The sequence below is a fragment of the Staurois parvus genome, unplaced genomic scaffold (assembly GCF_062004578.1).
Source record: "Staurois parvus isolate SC_StPar_1 unplaced genomic scaffold, SC_StPar_1.0 ptg001220l, whole genome shotgun sequence".
NCBI lineage: Eukaryota > Metazoa > Chordata > Amphibia > Anura > Ranidae > Staurois > Staurois parvus.
Window position 1 is genome coordinate 1,038,272 of NW_028319016.1, and position 18,546 is coordinate 1,056,817.

At 41.2% G+C, this 18,546-nt stretch overlaps 1 protein-coding gene across 2 annotated transcripts in view; it reads right to left on the minus strand.

Annotated features, from left to right (window-relative positions):
• Positions 1 to 14,539, minus strand: part of RNF225 (ring finger protein 225) — a 35,830-nt gene extending 21,291 nt beyond the window's left edge. Inside the window, exon 1 of one of the 2 annotated variants that reach the window (XM_089660242.1) lies at positions 14,244 to 14,539. The gene's annotated coding sequence lies outside the window, so the exon portion shown is untranslated. The remainder of the gene's footprint in view (positions 1 to 14,243) is intronic. The other variant, XM_089660241.1, reaches the window with a different exon arrangement.
• Positions 14,540 to 18,546: the final 4,007 nt, after the last annotated feature.

Consider the following 18,546-nt stretch of genomic DNA (forward strand, 5'->3'; position numbering starts at 1 on the left):
TCGTTGGTGGAACGCCCCTCCAATACGGTCGCCTCACTGGACCTCATTGATGGAACGCCCCTCCAATGTGATCGCTTCGCTGGGCCTCATTGGTGGAACGCCCCTCCAATGCAGTCGCCTCACTGGACCTCATTGATGGAACGCCTCTCCAATGTGGTCGCCTCGCTGGGCCTCATTGGTGGAACGCCCCTCCAATGTGATCGCCTCTCTGGGCCTCATTGGTGGAACGCCCCTCCAATGCAGTCGCCTAGCTTGGCCTCATTGGTGGAGCGCCCCTCCAATACGGTCGCCTCACTGGGCCTCATTGGTGGAACGCCCCTCCAATACGGTCACCTCACTGGACCTCATTGATGGAACGCCCCTCCAATGTGGCCGCCTCGCTGGGCCTCATTGGTGGAACGCCCCTCATATGTGATCACCTCGCTGGGCCTCATTGGTGAAAGGCTCCTGCGTGTAAGCATCCATGCGGAGTGATAATGTAGCAACTAACTTGTGCAGGAGGAGGATACGCAGTACAGTTAACCTTCGTTGCCGGAAAGGGAGTGGTCTGTAAAATGAGTGGACCTTGAAATGTAGTTGCAGTTGGGCCCAAATGGACAGAATTTCTCTAATTTTACATTTTTTAGTTAAACCCCTAACTGGTAAATGTTTATTGGGTGTGTCCTGCTCAGGAGGTTTCCCTTTACCTCCTTTCTTGGAATGAAAGGAAGTCTCTCAAAAATTGAGAGAATGCTTGCTAAGAGTTGGATCTCACTGACGTCTCTGACTCTTGGGGACTTGTTGAAGGAGATGCTCCAGTTGCATGCATTTGAAAAGCACAAGCATTTGGGGTGGGGAATTCATCCAAATTTAAAAAGATAATTGGGTCCTACTGGGTCTAAAAAGTAGACCATTTCCCATGGATTGATGGTGTGCAGATGTCCACTTCATTATTGTCATACCAAGAAGCCAAACCCAGACTCAAAAACTTGGTGTTCTTCAACTAGTATGCTGCCCAGAGGCGATCAATTAACATCACGCTCCTCATTCTTTTTCAAACATCGATTTTGTGAAGTCACACTGGGTGGTTCTGGTGTTGCATCACTTAGTCTATTGTGAGTTTATATTTGGAGTCACATCTTTCCTGACCTTTACTCTTTATGTTTCTTGCAGTATAGGATATTGTTTACGGCTGTCAGGACGGGACGGGACTGCTCCCTGCTGATCAACAGGTGGTGCTTATTATTATATTTTCACTCTTCTTTATTATTTTTCTTTCTTTGTTATTGTTCAATTGTTGGTATGTTGATGGTACATCCCATACATAAACTCTCTCTACACTGTGTCCTTTCATTGATAATTATATCCCGGTAAGCATAGTGTTTCCATTCTCTATAGCAGCCTTTCTCAACTAGGGTTCCTCAAGAGGTCACCAGGTGTTCCTTGAGCAAATATCAAATTCTGCCTCTCAGATAAGTAGCCATGGACACCAGTCATGTTTTTAGTTATCTGTAATGGGCCATTTTTCCCACTGACCACCAATGTAAGGGACATTCTTCCCACTGGCCACCAATGTAAGGGACATTCTACCCACTGATCACCAATGTAAGGGACATTCTTCCCACTGATCACCAATGTAAGGGACATTCTTCCCACTGGCCACCAATGTATGGGGCATTCTACCAACTGGCCACCAATGTAAGGGTCATTCTTCCCACTGACCACCAATGTAAGGGACATTCTTCCCACTGACCACCAATGTATGGGGCATTCTACCAAATGGCCACCAATGTAAGAAGCATTCCTCCTACTGATTAACAATGTAAGGAGCATTCTTCCCTCCCTACTACCAATGTAAGGGGCATTCTTCCAACTGACCACCAATAAAAGGGACATTCTTCCCAAAGCTACCAATGTAAGGATCATTATACCTACTGATCACCAATGTAAGGGGCATTCTTCCCACTGATCATCAATGTAAGGGACATTCTTCCCAATGGCCACCAATGTAAGGGGCATATACCTAATGACCACCAATGTAAGGAGCATTCTTCCTACCCTACTGCCAATGTAAGGGGCATTCTTCCCACTGACCACCAATAAAAAGGACATTCTTCCCACTGACCACCAATAAAAGGAACCTTCTTCCCAAAGCCACCAATGAAAGGGGCATTCCACTCACTGATAACCAATGTAAGGGACATTCTTCCCACTGACAACCAATATAAGGAGCATTCTTCCCACTGACCACCAATGTAAGGAACATTCTTCCCACTGACCACCAATGTAAGGAGCATTCTTCCCACTGATCACCAATATAAAGGACATTCTTCCCACTGACCCCCAATATAAGGAACATCTTAACCACTGACCACCAATGTAAGGAACATCTTTACCACTGAACACCAATGTAAAAGGTATTCTTCCAACACACCCCCCATGTAAGGAACATTTCTCCCATTGACCATAAATGTAAGGGACATACTTCTCTCTGGGCACCAATGCAAGTGACATTCTTCCCACAAACCCCCAATGTAAGGAGAATTCTTCCCACTGACCCCCAATGTAAGGAGTATTATTTCTACTGACCCCCAATGTAAGGAACATTCTTCCCACAAACCCCCAATTTAAATGGGCCTTTCTTTCAATGGCCACCAATGTAAAGGGGTTATTTTTCCAACTGAGCACCCATCTGAGGGGACCTGTCCCCCCTTACCACCAGCTGACAAATTCCATGACAGACAGCATTTCTCTACAGACCACCAGTGTGAGTGAACAGTACTATTTCAACTGTCTGCTTTGTTTTTTTTTTCTGGTCATATTATTATTCATTTCATTTCATTATTTTTACTGAAAATTCTAACATTTTCAAAACATCTGATTAAAAAAAATGAAGGGGAAGCCCATCTTAGACATTTTTCTCTGGAACAGGGGCAGACTGACTATTCGGAAACTCGGGCACTGCCCGAGGGCCCGGGGTCAGTAAGGGGCCCCATGAGATGCCCCTGGTACCTTTCATAGGCTTTTTTGGGTGTGGTTTGAGTGTGGGCAAGGACACAGGGGCCCCCTATTGCCCGGGGGCCCCATAATTGGAATTACTCTGCTCTGGAATCACTAGTCACTACCTTTTCTTGCTTTGGTGACAACTCTATAATGTTTTATTTTCTACCTTTACTGTCCTGTTGACAATGGTCACCAGAGCAAACAGAGGGGCAAATCAAATCTTTTCACTATTATGTTGTACATATACTGTACTTTAAAAAAGAAGAAAGACAGTGATTTGGGTGCCCTTTTCTAAGTGTATGTAAAGGCAAATAAATTAAGTTTCAATAATTAGTTTTTTTTAGGTGAAAGAAAAAAGAAAACAACATATACAGACTATGGCAAACATTGTTACAAGTGTTTTAAAATTCTATAATGTTACCATAAAGATTTTTTGGAACAAGAAAAGAAGATAAACTGGAAGGGAATGTGGGGTATTGCCACGAAGTAAGGAAAAGAGGCAAAGTTTATTTGTGTTGTAGTTAGTATAGTTAGTATAGTAGGGAGAGGCTTCAAACCCGTTCAAATATTTTCCGTCATGTCTATCCTGGAAACATAGTTACATAGGTTTACCAAAGATGCAAGTCCATCATGCTCAACCAACAGAAACCTCCATATACCGAAGCCTATAGCCGTTGTTGATCCAAAGGAAGACAAAAAACTATTTAACCCTTTGAGGACCGTAAGGTTTTGGAACGCCAAAAGAATCAATTTTTATGTTTTTAAAGTTCATACACTTCCGTTGCTGTAACTAAGCCATTTCACAAAATAATTGGCAAAAAGCTAGATCCATTTGTTGTTTGTTGATAAGAACTAATATTTTGACTCAAACCAAAAAAAAAAAAAGTTTTAAGTTCTTAATCAGATGATACACACAATTGCAAACATGGGACAAATACGTCCCTTGGTCCTCAAAGGGTTAACCAGTTCAGCTCCGGAAAATTTTACCTCCTTCATGACCACGCTATTTTTTGCTATACAGCGCTGTGTCACTTTAGCCACCTTATTACCACACTATATTGGCTACAGCGCGCTTGTCCAGTTCTGGGAGGGCGTCATATGACGTTCTCCTAGAACGCGCCCCGCGCACGTCCCTAGCGGCATGACATGGTGAAAGGTCAACCACAGTGGTCAGGTGTGTCCAATCACAGCTGACCACTATGTAAATACACTTGCCGGTTATCGGTAGTTCTTTCCTCACACTGTTAGAGCACGAGGAAAGTAAGCAGACATCTGCACTGAGAATTCAGGGCACTGATAACAGTGCAGCCCGAAAGTGCCCATCAGTGCTGTCCATCAGTTCCCAACAGTGATGCCAATCTGTGCCTGTCATATCAGTGCCCATCAGTGCTGCAAATCAATGCAGCATCATCAGTGCCTCCTCATCAATGCCCACCAGTACTGCCTCATCAGTGCAGCCTATCAGTGCCCATCAGTGCTGCCTATACGTGCTGCCTCATCAGTGCTGCCTATCCGTGCTGCCTCATCAGTGCCCATCAGTGCTGTCCATCAGTTCCCAACAGTGCTGCCAATCTGTGCCTGTCACTGCTGCCAGTCAGCTGGGGGCAGAGTTGTGGATGGCTTTGTAAGTTTTTGTTTAACATTTTGAATATTATATTCAAAATATATTCATTATATTCATGAATATTCGCTGTGTGAGTGGAAGCCAGTGGAGGGATTGGCATAGAGGGGTGGAGGAAAGTGGAGGGATTGGCATAGAGGGGTGGAGGCCAATGGAGGGATTGGCATAGAGGGGTGGAAGCCAGTGGAGGGATTGGCATAGAGTGGTGGAAGCCAGTGGAGGGATTGGCATAGAGGGGTGGAGGCCAGTGGAGGGATTGGCATAGAGTGGTGGAAGCCAGTGGAAGGATTGGCATAGAGGGGTGGAGGCCAGTGGAGGGATTGGCATAGAGGGATGGAAGCCAGTGGAGGGATTGGCATAGAGGGGTGGAAGCCAGTGGAGGGATTGGCATAGAGGGGTGGAGGCCAGTGGAGGGATTGACATAGAGGGGTGGAGGCCAGTGGAGGGATTGGCATAGAGGGGTGAAGGCCAGTGGAGGGATTGGCAGAGAAGGGTGGAGGTCAGTGGAGGGATCGGCGGAGAGGAGTAGCAGACACTGAACGGAATCCAATGGAAGGATTGGCATAGAGGGGTGGAGGCCAGTGGAGGGATTGGCATAGAGGGATGGAAGCCAGTGGAGGGATTGGCATAGAGGGGTGGAGGCCAGTGGAGGGATTTGCATAGAGCGGTGGAAGCCAGTGGAAGGATTGGCATAGAGGGGTGGAGGCCAGTGGAGGGATTGGCATAGAGGGGTGGAAGCCAGTGGAGGAATTGGCATAGAGGGGTGGAGGCCAGTGGAGGGATTGGCATAGAGGGGTGGAGGCCAGTGGAGGGATTGGCATAGAGGGGTGGAAGCCAATGGAAGGATTGGCATAGAGGGGTGGAGGCCAGTGGAGGGATTGGCATAGAGGGATGGAAGCCAGTGGAGGGATTGGCATAGAGGGATGGAAGCCAGTGGAGGGATCGGCATAGAGGGGTGGAGGCCAGTGGAGGGATCGGCATAGAGGGGTGGAGGCCAGTGGAGGGATCGGCGGAGAGGGGTAGCAGACACTGAACAGTTGGTAAGGTGGATGAGCGTGGCAGCAACATTCATGATGGACTGGGGGGGGGGGGATAGCCTATGTAAAGGTAACCCAATGAGGAGGGAGTTGCAGTAGTGGAAGCGAGATAACCAGGGAGTGAATTAGGAGCTTTGTGGTGGTATTATTATTATTATACAGGATTTAATATCCCCCCTGTGCTCTTCTCAAGAGAGTATAAATTCAGTTCCTCTAATCTGTCCTCATAGCTGAGCTCCTCCATGCCGTTTATCACTTTGGTCGCCCTTCGTTGCACTTTCTCCAGTTCTTCGATATCCTTCCTTTGAACAGAAGCCCAAAACTGAACTGCACCAATGATTTGTACAGGACAGACGATGTCTCTCTGGAGTCTATACCTCTCTTAATACAAGGAAGTATGGTGCTTGGGATTGCATGTTATTATTAAGTCTATGAACTACTAGAAACAGGAAACAGGAGGAAATGATTTTCCTTTCTCAGAAGAACGAACTTCCCAATTCTTAGTTAACAAGTACAAATGTCCTCATGGGTGGATTTCCCTGACCTCTTGCTAAGATGACAACTCATAAGCTTTGGATTTCACCTAAATTTCTGTCTCGGTGACAAAGATCCTTAAGACAAGAAAAGAAGGGTGGACACAGCGGGGACTCACCCTTCCCCACTCAATGCAAAGCTGCAAAGAAAAAGGTTCTTTTCCATTGATCATCAAGTGTGTCAACTTGCCACTGACGTCCAATGTAGGGGGTCACTTCTACACTGATCACTATCCTTAAGGGAGCCTTTCTTCATTGACTACCAACATGAGGAGGCATTTTTCGATTGACCATCATTGGAGGACTGACAGTTTCCTACTGATGTCCGATGTAAGGGGTCCCTTCTACACTGATTACCAGAAAAGGATTTATTTATTTATTTTAGGTACTTACATAGTGCCGTCAATATACACAGTGCTTTACATATATATTGTACATTCACATCAGTCCCCGCCCCCGAGGGGCTTACAATCTAAGGTCCCTAACTCACATTCATACATACTAGGGCCAATTTAGACAGGATCCAATTAACATACCAGCATGTCCTTGGAGTGTGGGAGGAAACTGGAGTACCTGGAGGAAGCCCACGTAGGCACAGGGAGAACATGCAAACTCCAGGCAGGTGATGCCATGGCTCGGATTCAAACCAACAACCCCAGTACTGCCAGGCTGAAGTGCTAACCATTTAGCCACTGTGCTGCCCATGTTTTATTTATTGACCACCAATGTGAGGGGGCATTTTCAACTGACCATCAATGTAAGGGGGCAATTTCCCACTGGCATCCAATAAAAGGGGTCACTTCTACACCTCTCACCAAAAAAAAGGCCTTTTTATCCATTGATCACCAATGTTAGGGGGCATTTTCTATTGACCGTCAATGTAAGGAGACAATTTGCCACTGACATCCAATGTAGGGGGTCACTTCTACACTGATCACTGATGTAGGGGGTCACTTCTACACTGATCACTGTCATTAAGGGAGTCTTTCTCCATTGACTACCAACATGAGGAGACATATTTCTATTGACCACCAATGGAAGGCTGACAATTTCCTACTGAAGTCCAATGTAAGGGGGTCACTTCTACACTAATTACCAATAAAGGGCATTTTCTTTATCGACCACCAATGTGAGGGGGCATTTTCAATTGACCATCGATGTAGGGGGACAATTTCCCAGTGACATCCAATAAAAGGGGCCAGTTTTACACTGATCACCAAAAAATGGGCCTTTTTGTTCCTTGACTACCACTGTGACAGGGCATTTTACATTTTCCCACTGACATTTCACGTAAGGGGTCACTTCCACACTGATCTCCAATGTAAGGGGTTTTCTCCATTGAGAACCAAAGTGGTGGGGTATTTTCCATTGAGCACCATTGTAAAGGTGATTATTTCCCACTTGCCTCCAATGCACCGGTCACCAATGTAAGGGGTTTTCTCTATTGGCTACCAACATGAGAGGACATTTTCCATTGACCACCAATGTAAGGGGCCAATTTCTCACTGATGTCCAATTTCCCACTGATGTCCAATACCTCCATCGCCAATGTAAGAGGTTTTCTCCATTGACTACCAACACGAGGGGACTTTTTTTTCATTGACTACCAATGTGAGAGGAAGCTATTCCATCAACTATTGTAATTGGACACTACAGCTTTCAAAGTTTGTTTTTTCCCTTCTGGCCATTATTGTTCGTTTCATTTAAATGTATTTGCCCCAGGGTTGTAAAGGCCATTTTCTTTATACATCTATTTATAACCTTCTACAGCTTACTGATCGTTCTACCATGAGATGTAGAGGAAATCATTTTTTGTGCAGGGGTTCCCTGATACCTCAAAATTATTTCAAGGGTTCTTCTAGGGCAGTGGTCTCCAAACCAGAATGGACGTGGCTCTTTGCTTGAATATATCTGGCCCTAGGAGCACAATTCCTCCCTCTGACACAAATAATGAGGGGTAATTCCTGCCTTTGTAGAAACGCTTCAATGAATTTGGATGTCAGTGATTACAAAATGGAATGCTCCTAAGAATGATTTTTCAGAATTTCCATAGGAACGTTCGAACGAAATTCGACTCAGTGATGGCAAGATGGAATGCTCTAAGCAGGAGTCTCCAAACTTTCTAAACAAAGGGTCAGTTTACTGTCCTTCAGGCTTTACAAGGGGCTGGACCGTGGGAGTAGAAAATCTCCTGCCATCAGTGGGCATAAATAATGCTGCATCTTTGGTTTTAATGGAAGTAAGAAGGATTTATTGCTGGTATCAATGTGATGAATAGTGCCATTGATGGTATCAGTGGGAGGAATGGTGTCCTATCATTGGTGTCAGTTGGTGGAATAGTGCCCCAAGGGCCAGTTAAGGACAACATAGGGCCACAACGCAGTTTGGTGACCACTGCTCTGAAGGATGATTTTTCAGGATTTTTTTTAGAAATGTGAGAACAAAATTCAACTCAAATATAGTAAGAAGGAATGCTCTGAGGAACGATTTTTCAAAATTTCCATAAAAATGTTAGAACAAATTGTGATGGCAAGATGGAATGCTTTGAAAAACTATTTTCAAAATTTCCAACAAAACTTGATGGTGGGAAGCAGAAAATTGTTTCTAAACTTGAACGATTGAACATATCTCGACTCAATGACAGCTAGATGGAATTCTCTGACGAATAATTATTCTGAATTTTTTGTAGGAACTTTCAGACAAAATTTGACATAATGATGGCAAGACTAAATGCTCTGATGAACAATTTCTTCAGAATTTACTTACGACCGTTTAAACTAAATTAGACTCCGTGATAGCAAGATGGAATGCTCTAAAGAACAATTTTCAGAATTTGCATACAAACATTCTAACAAAATTCAACTCAATTATGGTAAGTTGGAATGCTCTGAGGAGTGATTTTTCAGAATTTCCATAGAAATGTTAGAACAAATTCCAACTCGATGGCAAAATGGAACGCTCTAAAAAACACCTTCCCACAAAATGTGACTCAATGGTGGCAAGAAGGAATGCTTTTAAAATTTGCATATGAACGACTGAATATAATTCGACTCAAGGATGGCAAGTTGGAATGCTCTGCTGAACAATTATTCTGAATGTTTTGTAGGAGTCAAAAACATTGACTCGATGTCCAGACGGAATGTTTCAAAGAATTTTTTATTTCTGAATTTCTGTAGGAACGTTAGAAACAATTAAGTACTGTCCGTGATATTTTTTTTATTTGCACTAATATACAATTTTCAGGACAAGCTTTCGGTGTTTGTCACCTTCTTCAAGGTCCAAGCAGTAATATGGCTACAATCACCTCAAGCAAAATGTAGGAACATTGGAACGAAATTCTACTCAATTATAGTAAAACAGAATGGTCTGAGGAACAATTTTTCAGAATTTCCAATGGAATGTTAGAACAATTTTCGACTCAATCATGGCAAGATGGAATGCTCTGAAAAACAATTAAAAAAATTTGCATATGAACTTTCCAACAAAATTGGACTCAATGGTGGCAAGAAGGATTGCTTTTTAGAAATTTTTTTAAAAAGTTGCATACGAACATTCCAACAAAATTTGACTAAATGGTAGCAAGACGAAACGCTCTGAAAAAAAAATCAAAATTTGCATATGAATAATTGAACGTAATTCAATTCAACGATGGTGAGATGGTGAAAATTTTTTCATAGGAATTTTGATACGAAATTTGACTCAATGATGGCAAGATGGAAGCTCTGATGAACAATTTTCTTAGAATTTGCCTACGAATGATAGCAAGGTGGAATGCCCTGAAGAACAATTTGCAAACTTTGCAAATGTACAAACAAAATTTGACTCAATGATGGCAAGATGGAAAGCTCTGATGAACAATTTTCGTAGAATTTGCCTACGAGTGATAGCAAGGTGGAATGCCCTGAAGAACAATTTGAAAACTTTGCAAACAAAATTGACTCGGTGATGACAAGATGGGATGCTCTGACGGTCAATTTTGCAGAATTTTACGTAGGAAAGTTCAAACGATATTCTATTGGTGTAAGGTCAGGTTTAGACATTTTTCACAGAAAACGATCCCTATTGGCAGACTTTTTCTCGTCTTTTGTTTTTTGGGGCATCTCAAAAGTTTCAGATCTTGGTGTCAGATAGAGAGGATCCGTCTCGCATACAGGAAAAAAAAAAAATATCAGGACAGAGGATCTAATACTTTCCTACGATGTACAAATTTAAAATAAAAAAGTTGCCTTTATGTAGACTTTAAGGTGGCAAGAAGGATCGCTTTTTAGAAATTTTTTCAAAATTTGCGTATGAACATTCCAACAAAATTTGACTAAATGGTGGCAAGATGGAACGCTCTTACAAGAAAAAAAAAATGTGTATATGAATAATTGAACGTAATTCAATTCAACGATAATAAGATGGCGACAATTTTTTCATAGGAACTTTTAAATGAAAGTTGACTCAATGATAGCAAGGTGGAATGTCCTGAAGAACAATTTGCAAACTTTGCAAACGTTCAGACAAAAAATTGACTCGGTGATAACAAGATGGGATGCTCTGACGGCCAATTTTGCAGAATTTTACGTAGGAAAGTTCAAACGATATTCTATTGGTGTAAGGTCAGGTTTAGATATATTTCACAGAAAACGATCCCTAGTGGCAGACTTTCCCTCGTCTTTTGTTTTAGTGGCATCTCAAAAGTTTCAAATCTTGGTGTCAGATAGAGAGGAACAGTCTCGCATACAGCAAAAAAAAAAAATCTGGACAGAGGGTCTAATACTTCCCTACGATCTACAAAATTAAAATAAAAAAGTTGCCTTTACGTAGACTTTATGGTGGCAAGAAGGATCGCTTTTGAAATTTTTTTTCAAAATTTGCGTATGAACATTCCAACAAAATTTGACTAAATGGTGGCAAGACGGAACGCTCTTACAATAAAAAAAAATGTGCATATGAATAATTGAACATAATTCAATTCAACGATGGTAAGATGGCGACAATTTTTTCATAGGAACTTTTAAATGAAAGTTGACTCAATGATAGCAAGGTGGAATGTCCTGAAGAACAATTTGCAAACTTTGCAAACGTTCAGACAAAAAATTGACTCGGTGATAACAAGATGGGATGCTCTGATGGCCAATTTTGCAGAATTTTACGTAGGAAAGTTCAAACGATATTCTATGGGTGTGAGGTCAGGTTTAGATATTTTTCAGAGGAAGCGGTCCCTATTGGCAGACTTTCCCTCGTCTTTTGTTTTTGGTGGCATCTCAAAAGTTTCAAATCTTGGTGTCAGATAGAGAGGATCAGTCTTGCATACAGCAAAAAAAAACCTGGACAGAGGGTCTAATGCTTCCCTACAATCCACAAAATTAAAATAAACAAAAGTTGCCTTTACGTAGACTTTAAGGTGGCCGGAAGGATCGCTTTTTAGAAATTTTTTTCAAAATTTGCGTAAGAACATTCCAACAAAATTTGACCAAATGGTGGCAAGAGGAAAAAAAAAAATCTAAATTTGCATATGAATGATTGAACGTAATTCAAGGATGGTAAGATGGTGAAAAATTTTTCATAGGAACTTTTATACGAAACTTGACTCAATGATGGCAGGATGGAAGCTCTGAAGAACAATTTTCTTAGAATTTACCTACGAGGGATAGCAAGGTGGAATGCCCTGAAGAACAATTTGCAAACTTTGCAAACGTTCAAACAAAAATTGACTCGGTGATGACAAGATGGGATGCTCTGATGGTCAATTTTTCAGAATTTTACGTAGAAAAGTTCAAACGAGGTGAGGTCAGGTTTAGACATTTTTCAGAGGAAACGGTCCCTATTGGCAGACCTTCCCTCGTCTTTTGTTTTTGGTGGCTTCTCAAAAGTTTCAAATCTTGGTGTCAGATAGAGAGGATCAGTCTTGCATACAGCAAAAAAAAAACCTGGACAGAGGGTCTAATGCTTCCCTATGATCTAAAAAATTAAAATAAACAAAAGTTGCCTTTACATAGACTTTAAGGTGGCCTGAAGGATCGCTTTTTAGAAATTTTTTCAAAATTTGCGTACGAACATTCCAACAAAATTTGACTAAATGGTGGCAAGACGATAAAAAAAAAATCAAAATTTGCATATGAATGATTGATAGTAATTCAATTCAAGGATAGTAAGATGGCGAAAAGTTTTTCATAGGAACTTTTATACGAAATTTGACTCAATGATGGCAGGATGGAAGCTCTGAAGAACAATTTTCTTAGAATTTGCCTACGCGGGATAGCAAGGTGGAATGCCCTGAAGAACAATTTGCAAACTTTGCAAACGTACAAACAAAAATTGACTCGGTGATGACAACAAAAGTCTGACGGTCAATTTTTCAGAATTTTACGTAGGAAAGTTCAAACGATATTCTATGGGTGTGAGGTCAGGTTTTGATATTTTTCAGAGGAAACGGTCCCTATTGGCAGACCTTCCCTCGTCTTTTGTGTTTGGTGGCATCTCAAAAGTTTCAGATCTTGGCGTCAGATAGAGAGGATCAGTCTCGCATACAGCAAAAAAACAAAAACAAAAACCCGGACAGAGGGTCTAATGCTTCCCAATGATCTACAAAATTAAAATAAACAAAAATTACCTTTACGTAGACTTTAAGGTGGCCAGAAGGATCGCTTTTTAGAAATTTTTTCAAAATTTGCGTACGAACATTCCAACAAAATTTGACTAAATGGTGGCAAGACGAAAAAAACAAAACAAAATTTGCATATGAATGATTGAACGTAATTCAATTCAAGGATAGTAAGATGGTGAAAATTTTTTCATAGGAACTTTTATACGAAATTTGACTCAATGATGGCAGGATGGAAGCTCTGAAGAACAATTTTCTTAGAATTTGCCTACGAGTGATAGCAAGGTGGAATGCCCTGAAGAACAATTTGCAAACTTTGCAAACGTACAAACAAAAATTGACTCGGTGATGACAACAAAAGTCTGACGGTCAATTTTTCAGAATTTTACGTAGGAAAGTTCAAACGATATTCTATGGGTGTGAGGTCAGGTTTTGATATTTTTCAGAGGAAACGGTCCCTATTGGCAGACCTTCCCTCGTCTTTTGTGTTTGGTGGCATCTCAAAACTTTCAAATCTTGGCGTCAGATAGAGAGGATCAGTCTCGCATACAGCAAAAAAACAAAAACAAAAACCCGGACAGAGGGTCTAATGCTTCCCTATGATCTACAAAATTAAAATAAACAAAAATTACCTTTACGTAGACTTTAGGGTGGCCAGAAGGATCGCTTTTTAGAAATTTTTTCAAAATTTGCGTACGAACATTCCAACAAAATTTGACTAAATGGTGGCAAGACGAAAAAAACAAAACAAAATTTGCATATGAATGATTGAACGTAATTCAATTCAAGGATAGTAAGATGGCGAAAATTTTTTCATAGGAACTTTTATACAAAATTTGACTCAGTGATGGCAGGATGGAAGCTCTGAAGAACAATTTTCTTAGAATTTGCCTACGAGGGATAGCAAGGTGGAATGCCCTGAAGAACAATTTGCAAACGTTCAAACAAAAATTGACTCGGTGATGACAACAAAAGTCTGACGGTCAATTTTTCAGAATTTTACGTAGGAAAGTTCAAACGATATTCTATGGGTGTGAGGTCAGGTTTTGATATTTTTCAGAGGAAGCGGTCCCTATTGGCAGACCTTCCCTCGTCTTTTGTGTTTGGTGGCATCTCAAAAGTTTCAGATCTTGGCGTCAGATAGAGAGGATCAGTCTCGCATACAGCAAAAAAACAAAAACAAAAACCTGGACAGAGGGTGTAATACTTCCCTACGATCTACAAAATGAAAATAAAAAAAAAAATGTTGCCTTTACGTAGACTTTAAGGTGAGGCACCTGAACTTTGGTGCCCGTCTCGTGCCTGCTGAACCAGCTCTGCTGCTTATCTGCCTGGCAGCCTCTGTACCTGTCCTTGGCATGTAGTCGCTGGTACCGGCGGCTCTGCACACGCTCTTATCTACCTCTATAGTCATTTTCCTTCCAAAGCCCTATTTCCTCTTCTGTGTTTTCCAGGATTGTATGAGGACCCATCACACTCACCTCTTCATCCAGACCCTCACTCGTCTCTGTTCTTCTCTCCTCTCCCTCCTCCTGATTGTGACCGAGGACTCGCACCGACGGCTTTAGTCAGGCAGTCTTGCCTGGCCCAGAGCGGCTCTCAGAATCTGGCCCGACCTGTCTGTCTGGAAGTCTCACCTAGTGCAGGTTCCGTCTCTGTCCCCTCCCTCCTTGCAGGTGCATTGATAAGGGACTTGTCACCTATAGCAATTGTCCCAGTGACGCACGTAGGCAGAGAGCGATGTGGTGCCTCCCTGGGAAGGGTGGCAGGAGGGGGTCACCTCCAAAATAAATGAATATTAAAAAAAAAAAAGAAAAAAGAAAAGCAAAACAAAATGTGAAATGGTATAATCGCCATTCGCTGATAGATAAGTGCAGAGGTCACGTGTCCATCGCGGTGGGATTTCGGAGAGGTAGCCACCATATTCCGGGACTGGGATGGCCAGCATTGTGGGTGCAGGTCAGGGGGGCGTATTTATCTGACGTTCAGCAAACATTCACTGCAGGTGAATCTTCCAGGTGCAGGACGATGATTGATCCACCGCCCCATTCGCCGCTGTGTAATCATCCCCATATATGTGATCTGAGAACGGGATATCCAATGTGTGGACAATGCCTGGCCATATACAATCATATTTAGAGGGCGAGTCGGTCCGATGAGTGAAATCTCCTCCTTTAACTTTACAGATGAACTCCAGGACAAAAATACATGGAAAAGCTTGTGGTTGGGGAAGGGGGCGGTAAAAACACAAAGCTGAGCTGCCTTTTTACCTAGAAACATAGAAAAGTGATGGCAGAATAAGACTGAGGTGGACCATTGAGTCTGTTTTTTGGGGTTTTTTTTTTAGTTTTTTGTGTGTGTGTTTTTGGTTTTGGGGGTTTTTTAATTCTTTAATTTTTTTGTACTTTTGTATTTTGGTTGTGGGGTTTGTTTATGTTTTTTGTTAACTTTTTTGTTTTAGTTTTTTTTGTGTGTTTTTTGGGGGGGGGTGTTTTTTTTTTTTGCATTTTTGTTTTTTGGTTGTGGGGTTTGTTTTATGTTGTTTGTTAACTTTTTTGTTTTAGTTTTTTTTTCTGTTTTTTGGGGGGGGTTTGTTTTTTTTTGTATTTTTGTTTTTTGGTTGTGGGTTTTTTTTATGTTTTTTGTTAACTTTTTTTGTTTTAGTTTTTTTTATGTTTTTTTGGGGGGGGGTTAATTTTTTTTTTTGTATTTTTGTTTTTTGGTTGTGGTTTTTTTTTTGTTTTTTGTTAACTTTTTTGTTTTAGTTTTTTTTCTGCGTTTTTTTGGGGGGTTTAATTGGTTTTTTTTGCATTTTTGTTTTTTGGTTGTGGGCTTTTTTTTGTTTTTTGGTAACTTTTTTGTTTTAGATTTTTTCTGTTTTTTTTTTTTTCGGGGTGGTATTTTTTTTTTTGTATTTTTGTTTTTTGGTTGTGGGGTTTTTTTTAATGTTTTTTGTTAACTTTTTTGTTTTTGTTTTTTTTCTGTGTTTTTTTTGGGGGGGTTTGTTTTTTTTTGTATTTTTGTTTTTTTGGTTTGGGGGGGTTTAACGTGTTTTTTTGTTAACTTTTTTATGGTGTGTGTTTGTTTTTTTGGTGTTGGATTTTTTTTGTATTTTTGTTTTTTTTAATTTTGTTTTTTTGTATTATTGTTTTTTGGTTTTGGGTTTTTTTAAATTTTTCGTTAACTTTTTTGTCTGAGTATAGACTTTTTTTTTTACTTTTAGTTTTTTTCTGTTTTTTTTGGGGGGGTTTAATTGTTTTTTTTTTGTATTTTTGTTTTTTGGTTTGGGGGGTTTAACGTTTTTTTTGTTAACTTTTTTGATAACTTTTTTATGGTGTGTGTTTTTGTTTTTTGGTGTTGGATTTTTTTTAAATTTTTTTTTTGTATTTTTGTTTTTTGTTATTTTTTTGTATTTTTGTTTTTTTGGTTTTGGGTGTTTTTTATTTTTTTTGTTAACTTTTTTGTCTGAGTATAGACTTCCCCCCATCCACTCCCCCTTAAGCTGCAATGGCAGACAGATGGGGATGTACACGTCCCGCAGCTGTGACGCTTTGCGGCAAAAATGATCCCTGCCGTCACGCTCAGCGGGCAGTACTGTCCACCAAATGCGACCCCTTCACCTGAATGGGGCCGTGCCGCCGCGACATTGCAGGGGTGTGAGATTGTAGGCGCAAGGAGGGGACATAACACCTCCTCGACTTTTTATCAAATGTGAAGAGTGATCCACCGCGGGCCACTCTTCAGATGGCCAATGCTATCGTTAGCGCACATTGGAAGGCAATCGCCGCAAGAAGCTCAACACGCATTTGGGTGCCATTATCCTTCAATAGCAACGTGACGCGATTCTGCTGCGATTGTCGCAATGGCAGGATCACGTTGCCATTGCGGCAAACCGCGCCATTAAAAATCACATGAAGCTTGTCGCCCAATACAGAGCAGCAGCTGCTTTTTGGGCGACAAACGTGCAGAGGACAGCCTATACAAGTGAATGGACTGGCCCTATGTGACATAGGGACAATTAGGGCCCTTTCACGCGGGGCGGATGCGTTTAGCGGATCCGCATGCTCAGGGGGGATCTCTCCGGAAGACAGCTCTGTGTCCGCTCTGCTGCTGCAGAACCGACACAGAGCTGCTCGCTCCCCTCAATGGACTGCCTGTCCGTTTTCATCCGACCCGATCCGACAGACGGAAGGAGAATTGGATCCCCATCTGTCCCTTTTCGGTGGATCGGATTGGATGTCGGTGGGTGTCCATTTACACCCGTTGCTCCATAGAGAAGAATGGGGGTCCGATCGGGTCTGCCTGAAAAATGGGCAGGAGGACCCGATCGGGCTGTCCGTGTGAAAGAGCCCTTTTTTTTCTATCCAGCAACAAAAAAAATTACCAGTTTAACAAAAAAAAAGCTGGACTACGCAAAACGCTGTAAAATGCGTCAAAAACGCATCGAAAATGTGTGTAGAAAAATGCGTTTGGAAAGGGTCGGGACTATTTTAAAAGCAAAAAGCAGCGTTTTTGCTACAATAGAGTTCAATGGAGAAGCTGCTGAAATGCATGGCAGTGTGTTTTTGCTGCGTTTTGCGATTTGCATTTTTATTCTGTCCAGAAAAAAAAAAATTCCAGTTTACCAAAAAAAAAAAGCTGAACGAAACGCAGCAAAACGCATCAAAAATGTGTGTAGAAAAATGCGTTTGGAAAGGTTCAGGGATTTTTTTAAAAGCAAAAAGCAGTGCTTTTGCTACAATAGCGTCCAATGGAGAAGCTGCTGAAATAGATGGTAGTGCGTTTTTGGCGCGTTTTGCGATTTGCATTTTTATTCTGTCCAGAAAAAAAAATTCCACTTTAACAAAAAAAAGCAGAACGTGGTAAAAACGCAACAAAAATGCACCAAAAACGCATCAATAATGTCTGTAGAAAAATGTGTTTGGAAAGGGTCAGGGACTATTTTAAAAGCAAAAAGCAGCGTTTTTGCTACAATAGAGTTCAATGGAGAAGCTGCTGAAATGCATGGCAGTGCGTTTTTGCTGCGTTTTGCGATTTGCATTTTTATTCTGTCCAGAAAAAAAAAATTCCAGTTTACCAAAAAAAAAGCTGAACAAAACGCAGTAAAATGCATCAAAAATGCATCAAAAATGTGTGTAGAAAAACGCTTTCGGAAAGGGTCGGGGACTTTTTAAAAGCAAAAAGCAGCATTTTTACTACAATAGAGTTCAATGGAGAAGTTTATGAAATACATAATTTGGCATTTTTATTCTGTCCAGCAACAAAAAAAATTTCCAGTTTAATAAAAAAAAAGAAAAAAGCTGAACAGTATGAAAAATGCGGTAAAACGCATCAAAAACGCATAAAAATGTGTGTAGAAAAACGCTTTTGGAAAGGGTCGGGGACTTTTTAAAAGCAAAAAGCAGCATTTTTGCTACAACAGAGTTAAATGGAGAAGCTGCTGAAATACATGGCGGTGCGTTTGTGCCGCGGTTTATGTTTTTATTCTGTCCAGCAAAAAAAAAAAGGCTGAACAAAATGCAAACGCATAAAAGACGTGTAGAAAAATGCTTTTCGAAAGGGTTGGGGACTTTTTAAAAGCAAAAAAACTGCATTTTTGCTACAATAGAGTCCAATGGAGAAGCTGCTGAAATAGACGGTTGTGCGTTTTTGCCGCGTTTTGCGATTTGCATTTTTATTCTGTCCAGCAACAAAAAAAAATTCCAGTTTAACCAAAACAAAAAAGCTGAACAAAACGCAAAACGCATAAAAAATGCATCAAAAATGTGTGTAGAAAACAGGGGC